Below are 17,296 nucleotides of genomic sequence, written 5' to 3' on the forward strand. Positions count from 1 at the left end.
CCTATGCACATTTTTCTTCCTTGGGTTTTTCATTGGTAAATTTCTAAAGATTCCTTTTCTGTAGAGCTTTCAAGAAGAATAGCCAGTTCATAAAAACTACCAAGTGGCTTGCAAATACTGAGAAATAATTCAGTCATGTTAATCTTTTACATGTAAATTTTGTTTTTGTTATAGGCATGGAAATATGTAGTCATATGAAACCCTTTGGTTATGTATTTAGGGATCCCAGGAGGATACATTGGATGAAAACCAATATTTGCTCTAACAAGCAGTTACTGAAATTCACTTAGGCGCGAGGAACTGTGATAGGTACTGAGGACACAAAGATGAAAATGATTCTCCAAATTGATCAGCTTGGACATTGTTTCCCTCTGAAATCAACAGATTAATCATTCTTTTAATTTTCTAAGACTCACATAAGTAATTCCAATTTTCATAAGCACATATGAATATTCAGTTACACTGATAAAATAACTTAGCTATAGAGCTCCAGTGAGAGTTTCTGGATTCACGGCTAAGCCAATATTTAACTATAAAATAATAAAAAACACAGCAGTAAAAACTGAATTGGGCTAATTCATGATAAATAATCTCTGGGGTATTATCTGAAATATTATCTGCCTACACAAAAGAAGAAAATTAAAAAATACATTTGCCAAGAGAATAGGAGGCTTGGAGGTAAATGGAGCACAGACCCTTCATCTGGATGATGTTCTGTTCTCTTAACATGCATCTGCTGCACTGGGAATGTTGCTATTTCTACTTGTTAAAGTGATGGCCTACATGTTGCCGTGAGGTGATCAGTAGAAAAGTTTTAGAAGAATGAATGTTAGAAGGCTACGTAATAGGGTCAGAGAGAGGGATAACCTAGGGAAATTGGTGGAGGCACGGGAATATACCCAGAAACTGTAGAAAATGGGATGGGAAAGGAAGAAGAGAAAAAGAGTACATAAGGATAAGAAGAAGAGAGAAGTGGGGAAAAAGGAGAATAATGAAACAGAGTGAAAATGACAGGAAAGATACTATCTAGATGAGAATAAAAGGAAAAGGGAAGTTGGCGGAGGAAAAAAGGGACCAAAAAATATTTATAAGTGGGAGACAGGCTTCAGTGCGACAGACTAAAATGCTCACAACACTCTCTCTAGTGTTGGATTCTAAGATCCAAAGTCTGTGGTTGCCACAGCGAATTGACAGCACCAGTTATGGGCCTATCTAACAGGGAGACAAGTTCCAATTCTGTGCAAGGGTCCTGCTTCTCAGCTGTGTCTATGTGCCAAGCAGAAAAGCTCGATTCCAGCAGTCTAGGACACCTATCAATGCCCTGTTGTCATCTTAGCCTTGAGCTGTGGCTTCATTTGTGCAGCTTCAGGAAGGCGACAGGGTTCTCTAGACATGGAGCTCAGGCTAAGATGGACTGTGTTGGCTAGAACCTCTTCTGCTCCTTACCAGGTAGACATCCAGCCTCACACAGAAGAGTAAATAATCTTTAGTGACTTTAGTGAATAATCTTTATTCACTTTATTCACCTTAGTGAATAAGCTTTAATGACTATGCAACATAGCAAAATAAAATGTGTTTCTGCCTCACTGAGAGCAGAGGCAGAGTGAGCACTCAGCATATCAGAGTAGCAGATGAGAGAATGAAGGCAAATAATGCTTTATAACACCATTCGAACAACACCACTCTTCCCTGCCTCACCAACATCCCCCAATAAAAACTTCCTAAAAATAACTGCATGTTATCTTCAGGCTTTATTGTCAGTGTTCGTGAGATGATGTTACCAGTGAGAAAAAAAAAGGTCTTCAATTTTTTCATAACTAAAAACAAATACAACTTAACTTGGCTATTATTTGTACTATTTTAAATATAAAATAGAACGATGTAAGTGTTTGGTGCACTGGTTGTAATGTAACGAATCATATCACAGGTCACGCTTTGCATATGTTGTACCTGCATTTTTTTGTTACTGATTCTTCCTACCTCTGGACACAGTATGTCTCTCCATGTAGTCAGTTAGAGCATCCTTAATATCTCTCAATATTTTAATAATTTTTTCTAAAAAGGTCTTGTGCCCGGTTATTAGATTTATTCTCAAGTATCTTATATTTTTGCTGTAGTTAATATTGAATTTTTTATATTACATTTTCTGTTTTTGGATAGTGTAGAGTCAAATTTGAATAATTATCATTTATCACAGGACCTCTCTGCGAGCCCTTACTTGTTCTAGTTTTCACCAGATTCTCTTGCATTCTGTACGTTTATAATCACATTATCAATAATAATGGCAGATTTTTCTCTTTATTTTTATATTTTATTTTATTTTATTTTGGTCTTGTACTGAGTGAGACTCCAGTTTTAGTCAAGATAGTGGCATCTTTTTCTTCCCTTGTATTTTCATATTTTAAGCGATTGCTTTAAATTTCTCTTGTAGTGTGTAGTTTGTTATAGGTGTTTTGAAAGACACTTAATATGAAGACAAGGAAATCACTCTTATTCCTAGTTTGGTAAGAGTATTTATCAAATCAGAAGTTGCTACATTTTACTCCCTTTTCTGAATCCATTAGACTGATCATATGATTTTTCTTCTTTTAATCTGTAATGTGGTAAATGTATTTACATAAATGCATTGTTAGGTTTTGCTTACTCTGTTTAAAAGAAAGTTTACATTTATGAGGACAAAAAAGATGAATATGTAATTTCCCTGTCTCATATTATACTTTTCTGATTTAGGGATCAAGTTTTACATGAACCTATAACAAAGGATTAGGGAGCGTTCTCTCTTTTAGTGTTCCCAGAGCAGCTGGAGATGATGGGAATGATCTAATTCATGAATGTTTGGTAGAATTTGTGAAATAGTCTGAGCAGTGCTTGGGATTTATATGTATATAAATGTGTGTAAACAGGTGACTATTCAGGTATATTATATTTTTCAAGAGTCAGTTTTGACAAGTTATTTTTTTCTAGAAAATTATACATTCCCTCAAGTATGCAGATTTATTAGCACAAAATTATTGATAGTATTTTCTTATTATTTTCTATTTAGGCTACATCTGCAGTATGCCCTCCCATTTTAGTTCTAATATTGCTGTTTCTTCCCCTTGAGAAATCTTACCAAAGATTTGTCTATTTTATTAGCTTCTCAAAGAATAAGCTATTGATTTGGTGTTTCTCTCTAAGGCATCAAATATTTTCTCTGTAATTTTAGGTCTTCTGTCTCTTCTCTTCTTTTTTTTCTTTCAGCTGCACTTTTTCCTAATTTCTGGTACTGTCCATTTAACTCATTAATTTCTATTCTAAAATAATATTTAAATTAAAAACTTACACTACTGCTTTGCTACCCACAGATCTCGATATGTGGTATCATATTTTGATATCATACTTTTTATATCATATACTTGATATATTTTCAAATATTTCAGTTCTGAGTATTTTCTAATTTAAAATTATATATATACGCATGTGTGTTTTATGTGTCAATTTCTAAACATGTTTTTTTCCCAGATATACTTCCATTATCAACTTAGTATTTGTGTTTTAATCAGAAAATGTAATCACCCAGATTATGTCATAATTTCCAATTTTGTTGAGGCTGACATGCTGCTATGATTTCTGTTTGGTTATAGTCTAAACGTTATACATCTGTTATACATCTAAATGAAAGAGAAGAATCCTGCATTCTTCTAGGGAAGTGTTAAGGATCTAGAATGTGAAAGTGACAGGATAAGGCCCTCCATAGAGAAATCACTGCTTTAGATCACCTTCCATGCAAATTCAGTCTCCTTCCCCTCTCATTCTGGTCCTGACTCCTTGTTCATCAGAGTCAGCCATTAGCTGGTTACACTTTTTAAAACATTCATCATTGTACACTAATTTCAGAGAAGTAAATGCTCTAGAACATTTCTTACTCCAAAGGTGCTTTTCCTTTTCAAGCAAGCTGAAGACTTTCTCCCAGGCTGTACATTATACTGTCAGCATTAGTGAAATGGTGTTACCTGTAGCATGAGTTGGTAAGAGGAAAAAAAGTCCCTTTAATTTTTTAGTAACTACTTTAAAATGGTCATAACTTGATTTGTAGGCAATGAAGGGCTAAAGGCTCTAAAGAAGAATCGCTTAGTTTTGAAAAATACAAATGCCTATTTTTATTTCCCATCCCCAAGAAGGAAATATTCTATAGTCACCAATTTGGGTATGAATTTTACATTAAATTGTCAAGGTTTTTGTTTGTTGTTTTGTTTTAGTGCTGGAAGTAATTTTAGTCTTCAGCCAAGGCTTTTGTTTAACAAATGAGGAAACTGAGTCCCAAAAATGTTTAGGAATTTGCCCTTGATCATACCGCTTGCTCCCGGAAAAGCTGAAAGTGTAATTCGGTGTTTTGCCCACCTCACCACACTGACTTATTTGAATGCTCCGCTCTTTATAAAGCTTCTAACTAAAGATAGGAAGATTTTCCCCCCCCCCACAGCTCAAAATTTAGCTTGTCAATATCCTGATGAGCTTCAAACTTGGCAGTTGTAAATCCTGCGAAAGAGTAGGGGGTGGGAATTTTCCATATTTTTTCTATTATCAAAGGCTGAAATTAATGACATATGCTATTGCTAGAGATCCTCAGATTCTGGCAATGTGATGTTAAATCTTTCCAATTTTTGTTAGAACATGAATCAGGCTTCTCTACTCAATGGGAGCAAACATCAGAGATGATGTGAGATCAACACATGAGCCCTCAACAGCTGGCAGAGATAAAATAGAAGGCTATCAAAGGAACATCCAATAATGACAAAATTCAGCACAATCAGAGTATATGCTGATGGAGGCAAGCAAAATATTAAGGCTAAATCCATTTGAAGCTATCTTTTTAGACATGAGAAAAGCCTGTGGGGATCTTTTATTCAAGCTATTCATTCACTACTTTTACGCTGAACTATGATTGACCATAGATCGCGGTGGTAGTCAGAGGAACATGTCAGGCAGAAGCCATTTCCATCAGGCCTTAGAAGCAATGAGAAGTCACTAATGAGTTTTAAGTAGAGAAGTAATTTAGTTAGATTTAAATTTTAAAACAATCACTCCCGCTGAAGTGTGGATGATCAATTAGTGGTATGCAAGTATAGAGGCAGGAAAACCATATGGGAAACTATTAAAATTCTCCAAAATAAAAAGGTGAATACGGTCTGAACTGAGACATAGAAATCAGGACTGATTGAGGAGATAGGTTAGAGAAATATTAAGGAGATAAAGGTTTGAACATGGAAGATGAAAGAGAGGGATGAGTAAGGAACACGAATTAAGCACTGGGTTACTCAGTGGTGGATTGCCATGTTACTCACCAAGCTAAGGAAGGTGGTAGAAGCATGTCTGGGAGGAAAACTATGGGTTTATTTTTAGGCATGTTGAATGTCACTTACTTTGGTCTGCAATGATGGAGAAGAAACTGATCTGGAGGTGTGCATTCGAGAGTGCTGCTGAGCTCACAAGTGGGTGAAACTCGGGAAGGAATGAGATTTCTCAGTGAGTGTTGCTGAGGAAAGAGGACCAGGACAGAACCCAAGCAAACAATAGCACCAAAAGGGAAGACAGGGAAATGAAGTCCACTACAGGAAACTGGAAAGTCAGAGACGTATAGGGAGCAACAGAGAGTGGTATTCTAGAAACCAAATAATGAGTTTCAGAAATAGTACTAAACACCCCAGAGAAGTCAAGCAAAATGGATACTAAAGACTGAGGCCACATATTCTGAGCTAAGGAATTAGAGGGAGTGTTAGTGTTTTTTGTTTTGTCTTGTTTTATTTTTCTGAGACGGGATCTTGCTCTGTTGTCCAGGCTGGATTGCAGTTATGGCTCACTGCAGCCTTGAACTCCCTCAGCCTCCCAAGTAGCTGGGACCACAGGTAAACGCAACCATGCCCTGTTATTATTTTTTTTTAAGAGAGAAGCGGTCTCACTATGTTGCATGCGCTGGTCTCAAACTACCCTCCCGCCTCAGGCTCCCAAAGTGCTGGGATTATAGGCACTAGCACCATGCCTACCCAGAAGTGTTCTTAAACAGAAAGGATGATTGGCATAAGAGCAGAGGTGGTGAGAGTAATAATTTGTAATGAACCAGAAAGGGCAAGAAAAAGATTACCAGGCATCACTGAGTTTATGTTGGAGCCCAAAATTTGTAGTGGCAAGAGGAAATTAAATACAATTAATATATAGGATGTGAAGATGGTGGATGGACGGATGGATGGATGGATGGATGGATGGACGGTTGGATGGACAGATGGACGGACAGACGGACGGACGGATGGATGGATGGATAGATGGATGGATGGAGAGATTGAGAGAGTGGTAGAGTCTTTGGCCTATTACAAAGTTCACCCCTGCAATGATTGAAACAACTTTTTTTTTTTTTTCCAGATAGAGTGCCTCTTTCCACATGGACTAGGGCTAAATAAATGCTAACAAATTACACAAACACATTCTGAACTATCCAATTACTATTTTTATTAATTACCAAAATCACAACTATCCCATAGGGAATCGGTCATGATATAATGAAAAGTTCTATTGTCTGGACTGCATGTTGAGCCCATCAGCAACTCAGTTACAAAACATTGCCCATGGGTTACTTTGCAGATGATGAAGCATCCAATTACTGTTCATCTAGAGTCTGTTTCATAGAGTGGTCTTTCCCCGACTTTAAAATCAGGAAATCTTGGAATTGTGCTCTATCCAGAGCTTCCAACCATTCTGTCTGGGCAGGAGCCCATGTTGAGGATGAGAGTGGCATGAAGCAAGAAGGATGCCTTGTTCTATAAGCACTACTGAGTCACACTCAAGAGAGGCTGAGGTGCGGGGAGCACTGTGTCCTTCTGTGGTAATCCTCTCAGTTTTAATCTCTATTTTCTTCTGTCTCAGTTTCTCCCTCTCTGATAAAATGGTTCCTTCATTTTCCCCTCATTCTTCTCTTTCAATTCTATCTTTGCCTACCTGTGACATTTTGTGTTTGTGTTGCAAAAAGCTCTGGACTTGCAGGCTAAATGATCTCATGGAATTGCTGAGATTCTTTCTCTTTTTGGTTGAGAACTTTTCTTCCCAGTATCTCATGGAAATTGACTTCATCGTGAGAAATGAACATCCTTTTGTTTCATGTGTAATTTGGAACTGTGAAGCCTCCCTTGTTACTGCTCTGCTCAGACAGGGCTGCCACACATAACCATCGTGATTACTCATCCTTTCATTTACTGAGTTTCCACCACTTCAAACGCACAAAAATGAACAGTCTATGTGCACAGAGAACTGCCATAGAGGGATTTGTTTAGAGTTGGGAAAGTCGTCTCTTGATGCTTATTACATCATAAGAATCTTTCTTATGAAGGGAAAACTATCAACTCATCAAAATATATTTACCACAAATTACTTAAAATCCTGGCTTATATGTCATTCTGACACATAGGTAGGTACACATGAGGTATTTGTGAGATGACTGCATAAATGATTTTGGATCATTATTACTAGAAATATTAAATACATATTAAAGTAATTTTATAGATCAGGAAAGTTCTCCAAAAATATTTATCACATCTGTTCATGTACTCTTAAGGAGAGCTGACTGCTCCATGGGATGTGTTTTTGCCTTTAATTCACAGTAATTCCTTTTAGAAATGTGAGATATGAGTTCAGTGCCTTAAAGTTTGTGGATATTTCATGGACATTTCTTCTTCAGTCTTTTGCCCACATAGGGTGTAGCCTGGAATTCCAGTTCATTACCCTGAGTCCTCAGCTGTGGCTCCCCTCTTACCTCTAACACACAACCCCAAAGTCACATAAACTCATCATTTATCCCCAGGACACAACTTAGTGTGTGTTTATGAATTGATCTGTAATAAGCCCACAGGAGCTCAGCAGTATAAAATTTGAAATAAATAACACCCAGGGCCAAGAGTTGTCCACAAAATGAACTTCACCCTACTATTTTCATAAACCTCCAACCCCCACCTGCTGTCTTCAGATCTCTTTCAGCTTCAGGAGAGCCAGATGTTCTTCACTCCGTGTACTCAAAACCACCACTCTGAACCCCAGGAAAGTGAAAAGAACATGCTTTGCTGTCCACTGCCAAGGGCACTCCACCAGGATCCAGAAGCCTGAGAATTCTACCCTGGGGAAAGAAAGCAGGAGCTTCCCGGCCAGATTCACCTCCCACTATGGGAGGTTGTTTTTAATTGTTCTTTGAAGAGCCTTTCCAAGTTTTATAAAGCCTTGTCCACCCACTCAGGGCAGGCTTTGCTGTACTCTGGGAGCAATCATGGCTTGACGTCCCAGCTCTCTGTCATGGGCACTGAAGCTTTGAGCAGAGATCCTTTTTCCACTTTCTGCCGGTGACAGTACCCAAGTGACTCAGGATGCAGCAGTGGTGACAGCTGAGATCTTTTCCATGGCAAGCTTTTAGCTGCAATTCAGTTATAAAAAATATCCCTGGAAAATGTGTATAAATGATATTGTTCCCCTTCTGTATTATCAGTCGTAATCATGCATAAGCAGCTTTTTAGTAACCATGTCCATTTAAGCTGGTGAAATATCAAACCAAGTAGCCATTCTGACAAAAAGGGGTAACCGGCCCAAGGCACTTTCTTCTCACCCTTATATTTAAATTTAATTATAGTTCAAGAGCTGGGACCTGTACCAGCATTGTGTTAAGGGTTTAGCATGCACTGACACCTTTAATCCCTCAACAATCTTATGATATTGCTATGTATTCCAATTTTTCACATAGAGAAACTGAGGTTCACATAGGTACAAAATGGCAGGGCTGATATTTAAAGCTGATTTATCCAAATCCAAGGCCTACAGTCTGTGTTCTATTCCTCCCAGAATTCCATAGTATTCCATGGAAAAACATAGCAGAGCCCCACAGGAGCATTCATGAGTCCAATATTTAGATTAATGGACTATTTATTTTGATTGTCATTGAGGTTTGAAGCTTACATACTTTGTCATTGAAGATAAAAATTGGCCCAGCCACACTAGAAAGCCTGTTTATTTATTATTTATTTTAACTTTCGTTTTGAAATAATTTCAGACTTACAAAAAAGTTGTATAAACAGTACAGAGAGTTCCTGTATACCCTTCTGATAACTTTCTCAAGTTTTACATCTTACATAACCATAGCACAATTACCAAAATGATGAAATTAACCCTGACAATAATATTAGTAACTAATGTATAGTTCTTCAAATGTTACCAGTTGTGCCACTAATGTTCTTTTTCAGGTCCAGGATCCAAATTCCCAAATTGCTTTAGTGTCATGGTTCCTTAGTCTCCTACAATCAGCAGCTGCTCTTCATTCTTCCTCTGTCTTTTACTGCTTTGACATTTTTTAATAGTACTTGCTATGATTTGAATGTGTCCTCCAAGTTCCTGTGTGGAAACTTAATCCCTAATGCAACAGTGTTGGCAGGTGGGGGACTAATAAGGGGTGATTAGGTCCCAAGGACTCTCCCCTCATGAATGGATTAGTACTTTTATTCTGGGAGTGGATCAATCATAAAACCAAATTTGGCCCTCTCTTGCTCTCTTGCTGAGGAGCTCTCTTTCCCTTCTGCCTCCTGCCACAGGATGATGTAGCAAGAAGGCCCTCACCAGGTGCTGTCCTGTCAGTCTTGGACTTCCCAGCCTCCAGAATCATGAGAAATGAATTTCTGTTCATTATAAATTACCCAGTCTCAAGTATTCCCTTATCTCAACACAAAATGGACCTAGACAGTACTGGCCAATTATTTGATACAATGCCTCTCAATTTGATTTTGTCTAATGTTCTCTCATGATTCCAGTTATTTATTTATGTAAAGAATCCTACAGAAGTGACGTTGTAGTGCATAAGATCAGGAGGTACATGATGTTGATATGTTTCCTTACTGGTGATGTTAACTTTGATCACTTGGTTAAAGTGATGTCTGCCAGGTTCTTCACTGCAAAGTTACTTATTTTCCTTTTGCAACTACTAAGTATCTATTCTTTAAATTTAAACTCTCTTGTACATATTGATAGTTATATAATTTACTATCTTTGGGCCTAGTGTCCTCAAGTATTAAATTGGGTTAATAATCACAGCTTTGCATACTGATCAGTGTTACTGTGAGGCACAAATAACAACTGTGAAAGTGCTTTGTAAATTGCAAAGTTATATAATGCACCAAGTTAACATACTGAATCACATATATAATGAGAAGCCACGGGTTGATAGAACACCCAGCATTTATATTATATGCTTTCAGACTTCCACTGAAATCACTTAAAAGAGGTATTTTGGAATTGGCCTATAGTCAGCCAGGCAAGAGAATTTTTGTGCTGTGACTTTCTGTCATAGACCTCCCAGAAGAGACCATATCTTCCTTGTGGTTTTTAGGATTTGTTCCCTGGACCTCTCATTTAAATTCATAAACATAAAGAAAAAAAATCACAGTATGTATTGTGATTTGGGATTACTCTACACAATGTAACATTGTAATTTCTCTATTATTTTACAAAGGCAATAGGCATGTACTGATTCATTAACGCGAGGGTACAAAGCAGTCATATTCTCTTATATTTCCAGTGAGCACCCACGTGACATATTAGTGGGAAGTCTAGCACCTCACTTTTGAGACCTCCCCTGGAAAGCATTCCTCTCCCACACACACACAGACCCCTGTTACATTTGGATTTAAGTTTAAGAATCTCATGGCTTACTCAATCCCCTAGGGAAATGAGTTTAATCCTTCACTACGACTCTGTCTCTTGCACTCACTGAAAATCACTGTTAAAAATAACTCTGCACAGTGCCACAAAGGCATGTCCATCCTGCAAGGACATCCTCATACCTAAACGAAAGCATGCCCCAGGTTCAAATGCTCAGCTTTGTTCTAGAACCACAAAAATATGCCAGGATAGCTGGATCCTAAGGCAGTTTTCAATCTCAGCCACATTTCTGTTTTCCAAAACAGCCTTCCTCTGTCATAGACCAAGAGCCACTGCCCCCACATAGCCCATTCTTTTTCCTGTTTCTTTTTGAAGCTAGTGCTATCCTTTTTGCCCACTTGGTCTACCCGTGCCAGTCTACCTCAAGAGGGGAGCAAAAGTCCATAGTTTCAGACTTTAGTCAGAAAGTCCAGGGTTTATCAGACTCCTCTCTAGTGACCAGCTATGCTGATTAAGAGGTACCAGGAGGAGCTAGCTTGGTCAGGTCACAAAAGATTCCCATTTTATTCTTGCCCTTAGTAATGACTGCCCAGTAGCCACCTTATTCTTATTTAATGTAAAAAAAAAAAAAAAAAAAAACTTCAAGAGACTCTGGGAAATAATCTGCTACCTGGTGATTTATTACGTTCATCAGTAAAACAGAAGGGAACAGCCTCTGGTACCTATGACACAAATACATAGAATTAAATGTTCAAGCATCAGCTATATATAAATATAAAATAAGGTTATATTTCCTTGTTAAGCTCCCACAATAATAGCTTGAGTCCTGTCTACTGGTTTTCAATGAAGTAGGCAACTTCCAAACACCTTTCAGCTATTTTCTGGGAGGAAATCATGGTGCTCTCACACATCTGTTCAGTCTTGTTCATGCATTTGCTCATCACACTGCACTTTGCTGCCCTTGTACTGAGAACCCCAGTCAGGTGTCCTCTGGACCAGGCGCAGCTATCCTCTCCTGATGACTACCAATGTCACCAGCCCTGTGGCCTCTAAGAGGGGAGACTACGCTTTCCCTCAAGCAAAGAAGAAACCAGGTGGTAACACCCCCTTCTAATCAGGCTTTGTTAATAATTAATAGAAAACAGAAGGGACTATCCACATGCAGAATACATTAGAAGCTACATTGGGTGTGCTCTCAAGTTATACCAGAGAGTCCTCAGCTTCAAGATCAGGACAACATTCTTCAGAGTCCCTTTCTCCCAGCCTGGTGTTTGGAAGAGGACAGGTAACCGCTCTTCAACAGGTGTGCCCCTGAGCACATCTGCTTTATTTCGTTTCCATGCTTCAGAGAGAGGAGAGAGGCTTCAGAGAGAGGAGAAAAGACTCCTCACACTTCCCCCCAAACCTAACGGCCAATAACCCACAATCCCAAGTTTTTACCTTCTGGGAAGATTCACCTCTTCCCAGAGTGGTGGGCAGTGGATCGATCACTCACTACTTTAGGGGAAACCACAACTTCCACCTTCAGAGATGTAGTCTGGTCCTATGGCCTCACCCGTATATGGCCCTACAGCTTTAATATATTTACCCAAATCTGCCTTATTTAGTCTTAAATAGACAGCAATCTTTCAGTATAGGTTGCATACCACAACATTTTTTTTCTCCTCCAGGATAAGGTAAACATCAAATTCTCACTGAAATGGCGCCAACGTTCCAGGGGATGGGGAAGAGAATCTCAAACAAAAAAAATCACTCTTCAAGGCCGCTTAAAAATAAACACAGTAGAAGAGGCTAATTCCACACAAAGAAAAGAAACACCTGCCCCTAGGTAGCAACTGCTAAAACATACCTCAATTTACATGAACAAACAGAGAATTTTACCTCTTAGTTTAAACATTTGAATCTAATTTATCTCACTATATTTAAGATTCCTCTTAAGATCTATGGTTGAACTTCTGCCTTACTTTTTACATAACAAAAAATAATGCCCATTACGGGATTTCTCCCCGTTTGCTACACAAATTTGAGCTAGATGTAGAACATGACTTGCGACTCTTAAATAATAGTTTTCCCCACATCTGTATTCATTAAGATTTTTACAATTTTCCTCAAAGGACTGAATTTCACATAGAACAAGACTAAAGCAGGGTCTTCCCCTGTCCTGACACCAACCAGGGTCACTTCATTCATGCATTTCCTTAAACAGCTCCCTTGCTAGTTGACCATGTGGAAACCCTGTGGTCTACGCTCTATTCAGTGTGTCCTTAGGCACAAAACAGGCTCCCAAGATTCCAGGAGTCCTGCCATACCTTGGCAGGATTCAGAAGCAATCCACGTATTAGGATGTCTACAGTTGAGAAGGAGGTCCAGAAGAGAGTCCAGGATAGTTCATCCACAGCAAAGCAGAAAAGAGATGGCACTGTGGAGCAGCTGTGCTTTCTTCATTGTAATTTCGGGAGTTGGATGACAATCTTTATGGCTCCTCCAAACTCTAAAACTCTGTGACACTATCATATCCCTAGCAACATTTTATGGGACTGTACAACCATGAAAAAGCTTTGGGAAACCAGGCATTTGGGCTTGTCTGGGGACCACTCCTCTGCAGAAGACTGGTTTCTGGCCATAGGAAGGTGGGCATAGCTTTACCAAACTTAGAATACATTGACATGTAGGCATAGTGTGTTCATGACAGACCCTGTGGGGCAAACTAGATTTGAACTATATTGTAACTATCTCCCAGTAGCTTTAGAGTCTTAAGAAGCTTAATACACTTTTAAAGGTAGTTTATTTTGGCAGAATTAACAAGAAATATATATTTTTTACACCATGGCATTTAAAGCTTGGTGCGTAAGTTACTAGGTACTGGATACTGTTAAGATTACATCCTCAAAATCTCACTCTACTTAACATTTAAAAGAAAGTTTAGTATATTAAATATATCAAGTCTCTAGCCTTGAAGAAAAAAAACTCTACGTACATTCCAGAAAAACTGAGGAAAAGACTGATTCTCTTTCAAATGACCATTTTATATTTAGAATAATGTATTGAATTGGAAGAAAATTACATGGTTAAGACAAACAATTATGTCTGGGGGAAATATGACTTGTCTTCATATTTATAAATATGAAATAAAAGTGAAATAGATCTCCTCCCCATTCTCCAATGGCCTGAAGCTCAGCCATTAGGGGGCATTTTCTCAATGCTGCTGTCCCCTTTTGGAAGTCTTCTGCCTCTCTATCAAGACCATCCTTCAATAAACAGCTCTGGCATTACTTTATTCATTTAATGTTCTCCAGCTCAACTCTATCTTATCTTTTCACTATTCCGTGAACTTCTGTCATGCTAAGCTCAGTACTTGATGATTTAACAATACATTGCTTTTTTGACTTCCATTAATTTGTTCTTTTCAACTGAATTGTAAACCTGAGACTAAGAATGGACTCCTCTGCCTCTTTATGTAACACGTAGCATCTTACACACTACTTAGCAATAGAAGGTACTAAAAATAAATGCTTAATTGACTCAGGTAGAAAGAAAAAATATATACAGATAAGCTAAGAACACACATACATCTTTTGCTATACTATGACTGAACTAATACCAAACTAGTGTAGTGTGTTAGAGAAAAGGAATGCATGGAAATGAAAAATTCCATATCGGCAACCAGAAAGCTAACTAGCTGGCAAAGTATTGCATTTATTTTGTTTTATTTTGTTTCCAGAGAGTCCTTGTACTGTGACTAGCCAAGACCTGCTCAGAAAACTTAGGTCAGTTCGAGGGATGTAGGTTTACTTGAGGTTCTTCAGATCACTCTCCAAATGTGATTTCAGGCTAGGCTCATAACAACTGTGGGAATGAGGAGCAGGGTGAGTAAATTTCAGAATTTCTGAAAGATGTATTAGACTAAGCGGACCTGCTGTGTTACTGTGGGCTTTCTGACTTGACTCTGTCTCAAAGCTTTGAGAGAGTAATTTTGGAATCTAGAAACCAGGCAGGGGCCAGTAAATTCAAATGAAGAGAAATTTGTAAAAATAAAGGAGTTTCATAACCCTCCAGATGCCAGACGGAGGACACAATGTTCTGATAAACTAGGTGCCTTCCTCAGGTGGCATTGTCATATGAGCAAAGATGTGCTTTAAGGTACTGCTGAAGTACAATACAGGGTAGGGAATTACTTATCCTGGTAGCTGCACATAAGCTACTAAAAGGCATGAAAATAAGATAATGTAGGTTGTATATCACTATGATGAGTTTCTAGTATCCTCCAATATTTGGAAAATATCACATGAGGAAATGCTATGAAAAACTCTTGCCAAATTTGGGTTGCAAACCTATTTCTAAAATTTCCAACACACGCCAGTTTCAATTTACTACCACATTATCTGGACTCTATAAAAGAGATGAAACTTGAAAACTATTTTAGCCATCTACTTCATATAGAACTGCTTTCAAAAAGATCATTTTTGTGTTTCCAGTGTAAATGACTCTAACCAAAAAGATCTTCCTTTTACAAGATTTCCATACAGTACTGTTAGTTTGTTTCTGCCTCATATTTTATACATGAAGCTGCTGCATAAAAAAAAAATTCTGTCAACTGAATAAGTTCAATAGGAAATTAAAGACTTATTTTCTTCAGAGAGAAAAATGCATGACAGTTGTTATTCATAAACACGCAAATGCACTTCCCATTGCCGAGATTTTCCAAAGAAAGCTTCAGTTTGCTCAAACAATAGACTAGCTCCTAGATCTTCCAGCTACAGGAACTTGTGGTCCTTGGTAAATATTAGCAGAACAGACCTATTCACAAAGGCCGCACACCTGACGGCCTTCGTGAATCTGATCTCACACACACAGTGTACCCTCACCACTTCTGGGAAAGACCAGTCTTGAATTTTTTTATAGGTTGGACATAGTGAAAATGAACCAAGGTTCTGCTTGTATTTGTCCACATTTTTTCAGCAATGAGTTTGGTAAAATCCATTCATTATCCACGCATGGTGGGAACCAGCTAATGAGAAAAGAAATTTAAAGTTTTTTCATATGCATTTGAAGGTAAGCAGATAATTATTACTGTAATCATTGATTTCATTTATTTTCCTATTAGTACCACCCCACAGGCTAATTTTACGAGATGATTTGGGTTTGTAGGTATCAATCAGGACGAATTCTTTCTTTCTTTATTACTAAAAACCATGCCTTGTCTCTTCCTGTAAGAACAAGTTTTATATTTTTAATTTGTTTCTCATATATTGTCAGTAATTGGTTCATATATTAGTCTAATATCTACCAAAATATTTTCTATTTATCATCGCCAAGAGCTAGAATATATACTGAATGTCTTCCTAAGGACAAATTACTGTATAGTGATTGCAAAGATTGGACTAGTCTTTTTCTTCTTTACGTTTCGATACACAACTGTAGCTATTACTAATCAAATTATCTCAGCTATAGTGAAGATGAGGAATAGCATTTTTTAAGGCTCTACCTTGAGAAATCAGGACAGATTACTTTATAGAACATACCTGTGTTTGTCTCCATGCCTTCCAGAAGGTTTCATATGAATATACATTCTTTTTTTCTGAGACAGCGTTTCACTCTTGTGCAGACTGGAGTGCAATGGCGCGATCTCAGCTCACTGCAACCTCCACCTCCTGGGTTCAAGTGATTCTCCTGCCTCAGCCTCTTGAGTAGCTGGGATTACAGGCATGTGCCATCATGCCCAGCTGATTTTTGTGCTTTTAGTAGAGACAGAGTTTCACTGTTGGCCAGGCTGGTCTCGAATTCCTGACCTCAAGTGATCCTCCGACCTTGGCCTCCCAAAGTGCTGGGATTATAGACATGAGCCACCAAGCCTGGCTCACGTGAATGTATTTATATTTTATTTCTCTTAGCTGTATGTGTTTAGTACCCTCCACATTTATCATTTGTGGGTGTATTTTTCTCAATTTCCAAAATGAAGATACCATCCAAAGACAATGCCAGGACTGACTCTTTGGCAAAGAAATAAACCCAGTGAATGTTTGACTGCCATTCAATTATACTCTTGATAGGTTAAAGCTTCAAGTGACATTTTCTGCATCTGTGCAACACTCGGGAGAACCATAACATCCAGACTTGTTCATGGTTTTTTCTTAGGCTATCCAAATAAGAAAACAAGTCTGTGTTTTCCAGACAATACGGCTGAAAACAGTGTAAGGAAGTGTGATGATTCCCGTCAATGAGGTAACTGAAGAAACGTCATGACAACCAAATTAAAATGAGCAGTTTCCATTTGCATGTGCCAGCAATTCCTCAGGAAATCTTTCTGGTTGCTTTTTGCTTCTATTAGACAAGATAATGTGGCTAAGAATTATATTCAACTGAAAGAGGATTGACGCATGCTCAGCAGGTACTGTGGGAGCAGACAACCCCTGAAAAGACAACAGTCAGAGAAATAGCTGAGAACCAAGCAAAACACCCACAAACATGCATACACACATATATTATTACATTACGTAGTAGATTATAAAATTAATATACCTATATTAGTTTTTCTCTCCTGTTTCTACTGTGATGATGCTTGGCGATCATTTTAAAACTTTCAAAATAAAAAGTTCCTGTTAACTTCATACCACTCTAACTTGCCTCATGATTTATTATA

At 38.1% G+C, this 17,296-nt stretch overlaps 1 long non-coding RNA gene across 2 annotated transcripts in view; it reads right to left on the minus strand.

The window, feature by feature from the left end:
- LOC118152924 (uncharacterized) overlaps nucleotides 1-17,296 on the minus strand; it is a 96,910-nt gene that overhangs the window by 20,565 nt on the left and 59,049 nt on the right. For both annotated transcript variants that reach the window (XR_004741963.3, XR_008479818.2), the window contains one exon: nucleotides 16,179-17,066. This is a non-coding gene — a long non-coding RNA (uncharacterized LOC118152924). The remainder of the gene's footprint in view (nucleotides 1-16,178; nucleotides 17,067-17,296) is intronic.

This window comes from Callithrix jacchus, chromosome 1, assembly GCF_049354715.1.
Source record: "Callithrix jacchus isolate 240 chromosome 1, calJac240_pri, whole genome shotgun sequence".
Lineage (NCBI taxonomy): Eukaryota > Metazoa > Chordata > Mammalia > Primates > Cebidae > Callithrix > Callithrix jacchus.